The sequence below is a fragment of the Suricata suricatta genome, chromosome 10, assembly GCF_006229205.1.
Source record: "Suricata suricatta isolate VVHF042 chromosome 10, meerkat_22Aug2017_6uvM2_HiC, whole genome shotgun sequence".
NCBI classification, from domain to species: domain Eukaryota; kingdom Metazoa; phylum Chordata; class Mammalia; order Carnivora; family Herpestidae; genus Suricata; species Suricata suricatta.
This window is the reverse complement of record NC_043709.1, coordinates 99,313,640-99,321,114: the sequence shown is the minus strand read 5'-3', so window position 1 is coordinate 99,321,114 and position 7,475 is coordinate 99,313,640. Positions and strand designations below refer to the sequence as shown.

General features: G+C 45.2%; 1 protein-coding gene across 1 annotated transcript in view; it reads left to right on the top strand.

The window, feature by feature from the left end:
* Window positions 1–5,529, top strand: part of KCNA6 (potassium voltage-gated channel subfamily A member 6) — a 45,411-nt gene extending 39,882 nt beyond the window's left edge. The window contains exon 2 of the mRNA XM_029954774.1: window positions 5,146–5,529. The gene's annotated coding sequence lies outside the window, so the exon portion shown is untranslated. The remainder of the gene's footprint in view (window positions 1–5,145) is intronic.
* The last annotated feature ends 1,946 nt before the right edge of the window (window positions 5,530–7,475 follow it).

Below are 7,475 nucleotides of genomic sequence, written 5' to 3'. Positions count from 1 at the left end.
AATAGCATTGCTGGGGATTTACCCAAGAGAGACAGAAATGCTGATGCATAGGAGCACATGTACCCCAATGTTCATAGCAGCAATGTCAACAATAGCCAAAACATGGAAGGAGCCGAAATGTCCATCACCTGACGAATGGATCAAGAAGATGTGGTATATATTCACGATGGAGTACTACATGGCAATGAGAGGGAATGACATATGGCCCTTCGTAGGAAAGTGGATGGACCTTGAGGGTGTCATGCTGAGTGAAGTAATCCAACTTCCTAATTCTGGTTGGTTCCCCTGGTAACCAGTACCCATCCTTAGGGGTTTTTCAAAAGTTGCTGCATTCATGTAAACTCATGCGGGGTTCAAAAGTGCTTGTAAAGGATACCCATTTGACCTTTGCGGTTCTGAAGCTATTTCAGAAATTGAGGACAAAAACCAAATATTTTAACAATAGATCTCCCTATTTTTCTAATCATTTAGGAAATTACATGGGATTTGGCAGCTGAGACCCAGGAACCATTGAAAAAGACCAAAATATGTATTTCTTATGAATCACAGTATCACACTTACTGTACTCTTTTTCTTTATACTTTTTTTTTTGAGGTTTCCTTAAATTTATCTTCTAGACCTATTTTGGTTTTATTTTGGCTATGTTACAAAGAAAATCAGGGCAGAGATGGAGTCAATGCCCTTGGGATAACCTCTCCAAGAGTGAATTTTAAGCCAATTAACTTGGAATTTTCTGGTCAGCACCAACCAGGCAATCAATCTGTCACCTGGGCCCTCCTATCTTCAAAGGAAGATAAGGTAATCCACATGATAAGCCCCCCTAAGGGGACAGGACCTTGCCTGAAACAATCTTTCCTTCCTTCCTTCCTCCCTCCTTTTCTCCTTCCCTCCCTCTCTCCCTCTCTCCCTTCCTTCCTTCCTTCCTTCCTTCCTTCCTTCCTTCCTTCCTTCTTCTTTCTTTCTTTCCTAATAACTTTCTTGCCCACCCCTTCTTATAGAAGTCTGCCATTTTGGGGGGCACCTGGGCTGCTCAGTTCTTTGAGCTTGCAACTCTTGATTTCAGCTCGGGTCCTGATATCATGGTTCGTGAGTTCATGAGCCCTGAGTCAGGCTCCATGCCCACAGTGCAGAGCCTGCTTGGGATTCTCTCTCCCTCTCTCTTTGCTCCTCCCACACCCTCTTTCTCTCTCTGTTCCTGTCTCTCAAAATAAATAAATAAACTTTAAAAAACCTGACATTTTGTACTACTCAGAGGTCCCCTTTAGTTGCTAGATGGGAGCTGCCTGATTGATGAATCATGTTAACAAAGGTGGTTAGATCTTAAAATTAAGTTGAATTTTTTTTTAACAGTTATTATACTTTAAATTTCCTGGAATTATTTTCTTCTTGGATGATTCTTTCTTTATAACCACTTATTCTTGTTTCATGGATAAAAGATTGATCTGAGGTTTTCCAATATTTTTGAAGGTTTTTTTTTCTTTGCTTCTGGCATGTTCTGTTTCTTCTGAATTTGTCTGTTTTGGTCTGTTCAAGACTTTCCTCAGATGTTTGTGATTTGAGAATACTGTTTATTTCAGAAATGAGGTGTGAAGGGGCTACCGAGGCTCTATGACCAGGGGGCTTGCTGAACGGTGATTTCATGGCAGAGTGGTGATGTAGCTGGGACCACGCCACCTTTTTGGGGATTTCCAGGTATCCATGGCTCTAGCAAGACATAGGAGGAAATTCTCCAGTTGTCTGCCTGATGTTCTGGGAGCAAAGCAGAGGAGGTGGCAGACTGTTCTCACACTTTGTGTGAAGACACCCATGTCCATGTACCCCCCCGACTTTCAGTACATGCTTTCTGCCTTACTTGGTATCAAGTGACCTTGAATCCAGGCCTCTCCAGTTTAGTTTCTTCTCAAATTTCTCTTTGGTGGGGAAGAGGTGGATAAGTGGCTTTGTGGGACTGGGGAGGAGACCTGGAAGGGTATGTCTAACTGCAACCAATTTTTAGCTCTCCCCCTTGACCCTGTTTCTAAGGTGTTGGGTGCCACTAGGTCCCGAGCCTCCATGATTCCCTGGGAGGAAATCTGCATACCTCACTGACTCTCATCTGCAGGCACTCAGGTTTCAAATCTTGCCCCTTTCCTAAGTCCAGTGCATTTCCTCCATCGGTTTCCTGTCATCTACAGCTTAGCTTTTACATATATATGTTCCATTATCCTGACTTATTTGTCTTTGTAACTTTACCTCCTTGTTTAAAACTTCCCCTCACATTGTTGCAGGATTTTTTTTTTTTTACCTCAATACCCAGGATTCGTTATATCACTTCAAAGAATGAAGAGGTGGACACCAAATGAGCAGCAGGCACATTTTATTAGTCTAGAAAGCAAGAATAGTATGAAACCTCTCTTTGCAGAGAGGGGACATTCGAAAGTGAATGCCCACGACTACAGACAAGAGTCCTTGTTTTGTAAGGTTCTGGTCAGCCTTCCCATCCCTTCTCCCTTGTTCCTTCCCGGTCCTACCCTTAGTGGCCGGATAACTCCAAGTGCTGGGTTGTCCACTCCTGATTGGCTGACGTCCATTGTATGAGAAGTGGTCCATGGCCATATCACTCCTTGTGGGTCATACTTTTTATGGTCTCCTGCTTATTTTTAGTTAGATCTTTTGTTAAATTCCTGAGGGAAACCTGAGAGGGAGTGGGTAGTGTCTGTTACATTTTTAAGAGAAAACTTATGCCTAATGGGGTTTGTTGTGGACACTCCCAGAATTTTTTAAAAAAATATGCATTTTTTCCCACCCAGAGACCTCAGGTCTTAGTATTTCCCTTTCTGCCTACTTAAGCCTACCTTTTCCTACCATAACATGAGTGCTTGGGTGACTCAGCCGGTTAAGCATCTGACTTGATTTCAGCTCAGGTCATGATCTCAGGGTTCTCGTGAGCTCAAGCCCTGAGTCGGGCTCTATGATGACAGCGTGGCACTTGCTTGGGATATTCTTCTTCTCTCTGACCCCCTCCCCACTCCCTCTCTCTCAAAATAAGTAAAAATAAACATTAAAAATAATAAAAATTTAAAAATATAAAAATTTCCCTCGCAATTATTTTAGTAGGTTTCAAGCAGGAAATAAAAAAGACCCATGTTTTTAATCTTCTGTTTTTAACTCTAGGTCAGATGATTTCTCAATGATGCATTCTTTGGGCTGATGTGAGAAGTGTGATGAAATCCCTGAGAACATGTGAAGAGCTGTAGGTGAAGGGCAGCCTTGGGATAAAGGCCACAGTGTATAATTTACATTCAAATCAGGAGAAGTGAGCCTAACACAGACCCTTGGCATTTGGAAGTTGATACAACCCCAAATTTGAATGCAGAAGTGCTTTATAGGCTTCTTTCCAAATCATGAATGTTTGAGAAGGGCAAACATTTTCTGTTCTTGGGGCACCTGGCTGTCTTAGCCAGGGAAGCATGTGACTCTTGATCTTGGGGCCATGAGTTCAAGCCCCACACTGAGTGTAGATATTACTTAAAAATTAATTAGTGTAGATATTACTTAAAAATATATAAACTTAAAAAGAAGTTTTCTGGGGCACCTGAATGACTCAGTTGGTTAAGAGTCCGACTTTGGCTCAGGTCATGATCTCATGGTTCATGGGTTCGAGCCCCGTGTTGGGCTCTGTGCTGATAGCTCAGAGCCAGAGGCCTGCTTCACATTCTTTGCCTCCCTCTCTCTCTGCCCCTCCCCTGATAGACCTCTGTCTCTCTCTCTCTCTCAAAAAAAATCAACAAAGTTTTCTGTTCTCTTCCCTTTAAAACAACAAAACACTGTATTTTTACCATTTGCTAAAGTGTTATCTTTCACTTGATGACCACTGGAACTTCACAAAGAAGCAAAGCTTTTCAACCCCTTGACAATGATTATCACATAGACGTCCCCACTGAAAGCATGTGGGTGCAGGTCTTGTGCGACTGACGCCATGTGGTCGACGACCCTTCGCCATGAGGTGAGTTGCTGTGCCCAGAGCAGCAGGCTTGCAGTACGCTTTTGGGTCACATTTGTGCTTTCCTAAAATTACAGTAACTCCATGTTAGGAACATCTGGGCTTTCTCCCAAATAATTGAAATTACAAGTATCAAGTAGGAGGAGGCTACTCCACAGGCCAAATAATATTTACTGGCACTTTGGTTAAGGCTTACATTTTCCAAAGTGGTTTCATTAACATCTGGTCCCTGTGGTATCCCTAAGGGGCTTGAAACACACCTCATCATGGCTATTCTTGCAGAGACAGAAGTTGCAAAAAATTATTGGTTTGTTTGTGTGTAGCTAAAATCTGTCCTGCTCTTGAAGTCTTTTGTGGTCATAGATACATGCACATGACATCAGGAGGGTAAGCAAGGGTCTTATTTTCTTTGCCATGGGCTGACCTTGAGCATAGGACTGTGTGCCTCAGATCTCACATACTTTCCAATAGAAAACATTTCGCATGAAGTGGTGTGGAACAGACCATAAAGGCAGCAGGAAATTAGGGAAAAAAGAGATCAATCATGTTGGGATGACCAGAGAGGGCTCATGAAGGTAGTGAGTGGGGCTGGGTTGGGTCTTCAGGGAAGGTTGGACTGAGGAATGTGGGGGTGGGGGAGAAACAAGAGAACTCTATGGGTGGGGCAAGGGAGTAGCCAGGCCAAAGTCAGACCGCTTTCACGGAGGAAAGGTTGTGTCTGGTGTATGCATGCTGAGAATCTGTGATGAGCCCCTGGGACCAAGGTGGATGGTGCAGAGCATTAGAGAGAAGGGAGCCCAGTTGAGTAGATTGTGTGAGGCTTCCTTTTACAGGGCCTTAGGGGTTGAGCACATTGCATGGACTTGATTCCTGGAGGACTTTGGGACCATTAAAGGTAGAGAATTCATGACTGAGCATCTAAAGACAACTTTTGCAGGAATGACAGGTTGAGTGTGCTCACCAGGGCTGTTCTGGGGTGGGAGGTATGGTTTGAGTGAACCAAAGAACTCAGAAGGAGAGGCTGGCTGAGGGACCACCATACTCATGTCAGAGGAGCTGAGGAAAAGCTGGAGCTTGTTCCCAGGTTTCCTGGTTCCATTCCTCATGCAGCTCACCCTCATATCCCTAACTGCACTTCCTTTTGTTCTGGTTCTCCCTGGCAGGGAAAAGGCTGGCACAGTTGTCCAAACAAGGAGACCTACACATACATATCTGGTAGCAGCTGGACAGAGAGGGCCCGGACCCCCAACTTCTCAGGAAGACGCGACCCCTCCTTGGACCATGCGGCCTGACATCTCTCCAGTGGCCTCCCACAAGCAGTGACCAGATTAGAAAAGCTGAGACCAGACCTGCCAGCATTAAAGATGGGGCCCAGGATGTTGGGGTGAGGCTGTGGGGGGGAAGGTGAAACTTGGGGATGGGCAAAAAAGACCACGTACGGGGAGGTCAGGGTCAAGGGATGCCAGAAAGTGCATGGCTGTGCTACAGATCCACCCAGGAAAAGGGTGGCCATGAAGACTAACAAATAAACATATGGCAAAGTCTCAGGGGCTTTGTGTTTTGCTGCATGAAAAAAGTCAATAGCTAAGTTAAGGAGACAAGTCAGGTAGTCATGACAAAAGCAGACAGGTAACCAGGATGCCAGAATAGCTGGGCAGCTTCCCAGGTGCCACACACAGGTGATAAGAAAAGGTGCTTGAATACCTTCTGCATCAACCCCACCGTGGACAGGGGACGTTCTCCAAGAAGGCAACCCATGAGCTAGGAATTGTTTGCCTCTTATATATACATGCTTATGGACAAATGTCAAGGCCAGTGTTATATTTCCCATGGCTTTCTCAGGACCCAGATGATGCTGTATGCAGGGTCTCCTAGAAGCAGGAAAGACTTCTTTCTGGTATGTGACCCTCATTGCTCTTCTTCTTATGGCCTGTCCTCAGAGGAAGGAGAGAAAGATTACCTCTGGAAGGTCCCTCCTTTCTGCCCACATGCCTTTCTCTACAGCTTCCTTCTAGGTGCTCTAGAGGAGGAAATTCCACCTGGTTGTAACTCTCCCAAGTGTGTTTTTCTCTTGGTGAACAAAACACATGTGACTGATTTTTCCCTCTGAATTTTCTTTCCTAATTAAGTGTGGCTGGAGTTACAGTTTGCTATAATGCTTGGACCCTCCCAGATATGTTCTAAATGTGGGGCTTTGTTACCATAACTGTGGAAATCTTTACAGCAGGGACCATATTTTTAGCTATGTGCCCACCCAATGTCTAACAGAGCACCTGACACAGAATTGTCACTCATAAAATGTCTGGTGAATGAGTGAGTGAGGATATGAGTGAAGGAGGTATTGATTCTAGTTAACACATAAAGTGAAAACCCTTATATACAAATCATCAAGAACTCACATGTTGTTTATTACAAGGAATCGTCAAGCATCCCCGCAGCACACCCGTGTACATGCGCTCATGCACATGTACACATCCTTTCCCCTCCTAGGCTTCTCTTCCTACTCGAGAAGGCCTACAACTCTGACATGTCTTGTGAAGGTCTTTCTCCCAAGCTGTGTCTACCACTTGTTTGATCCTTCATTCAACAAGTGTTCCTTGAGTGCCTCTGTGCCAGGCCAATGAATAAAAACAAGAATCCATGTCCTCATGAAGGGTAGGTTCTGGTGTGGGGACACAGGCAATGGATACAATTAATTATTAAAATATATTGATTGATAGGTCACTGTGAAGGTAATGGAGGACAAGCAAGAAAGGGGGCTATGGAATACAATGGGGGTGGGGGTGGAGATCAGCTTAAAATTGGGGACACAGGGAAAGCCTGACCTACAAGGTAATGTTTAAGTCAAGAGCCGAGAAGGTCAAGGGGTGAATCATGAAGGTAACTAGGGGAAATATTGTAGGTAGAAGGGAGAGCCAGTACAAAGAGCCTGAGGTAGGAGCATCCCTTGCATGCTCTAGGAACAACAAAGAGGCCAGTGCACCCTCCACTGATGCTGGAAGACAATGGGAAAGCAGGAGGGGAACAGGACATGAAGGCTGAAAGAGCTGGGTGGCCAACCAGGCAGAGTCTCCCAGGCTCCTGAAAGGACATTGCTTGTTCTCCAAGGGAAGTCCTTTCTCCAGGGTTCTGAGCACAGAAGCAATAGGATTTTAACAGAGTTTACCAGTTAGGAGGTTGTTCCAATAGTCTTGGGGGAGAGCTGATGGCAGGTTGGGCCACTGTTAGCAGTAGGGGTGATGTGGGAAGGAATTGGATGAGAGAGTGTGAGATAAGGATAGAAGCAAGGATGACTCCAGGATTGGGGGTTTCAGGGGTGTGTGTGGAGGAAAGGGAAGACATGGAGGCTGGACCACACTTTGTCGCTGCTGCTGGAGGCCTGGGGACCCCCTCCCAGAAGCTGGCTGGTGGGATGACGCTTATCGAGGCAAGCAGGCTATGCACCCAGCTCCACCCCAACTTCAACTCCTCTCTGGGAAGCCAGCAGGAGAGC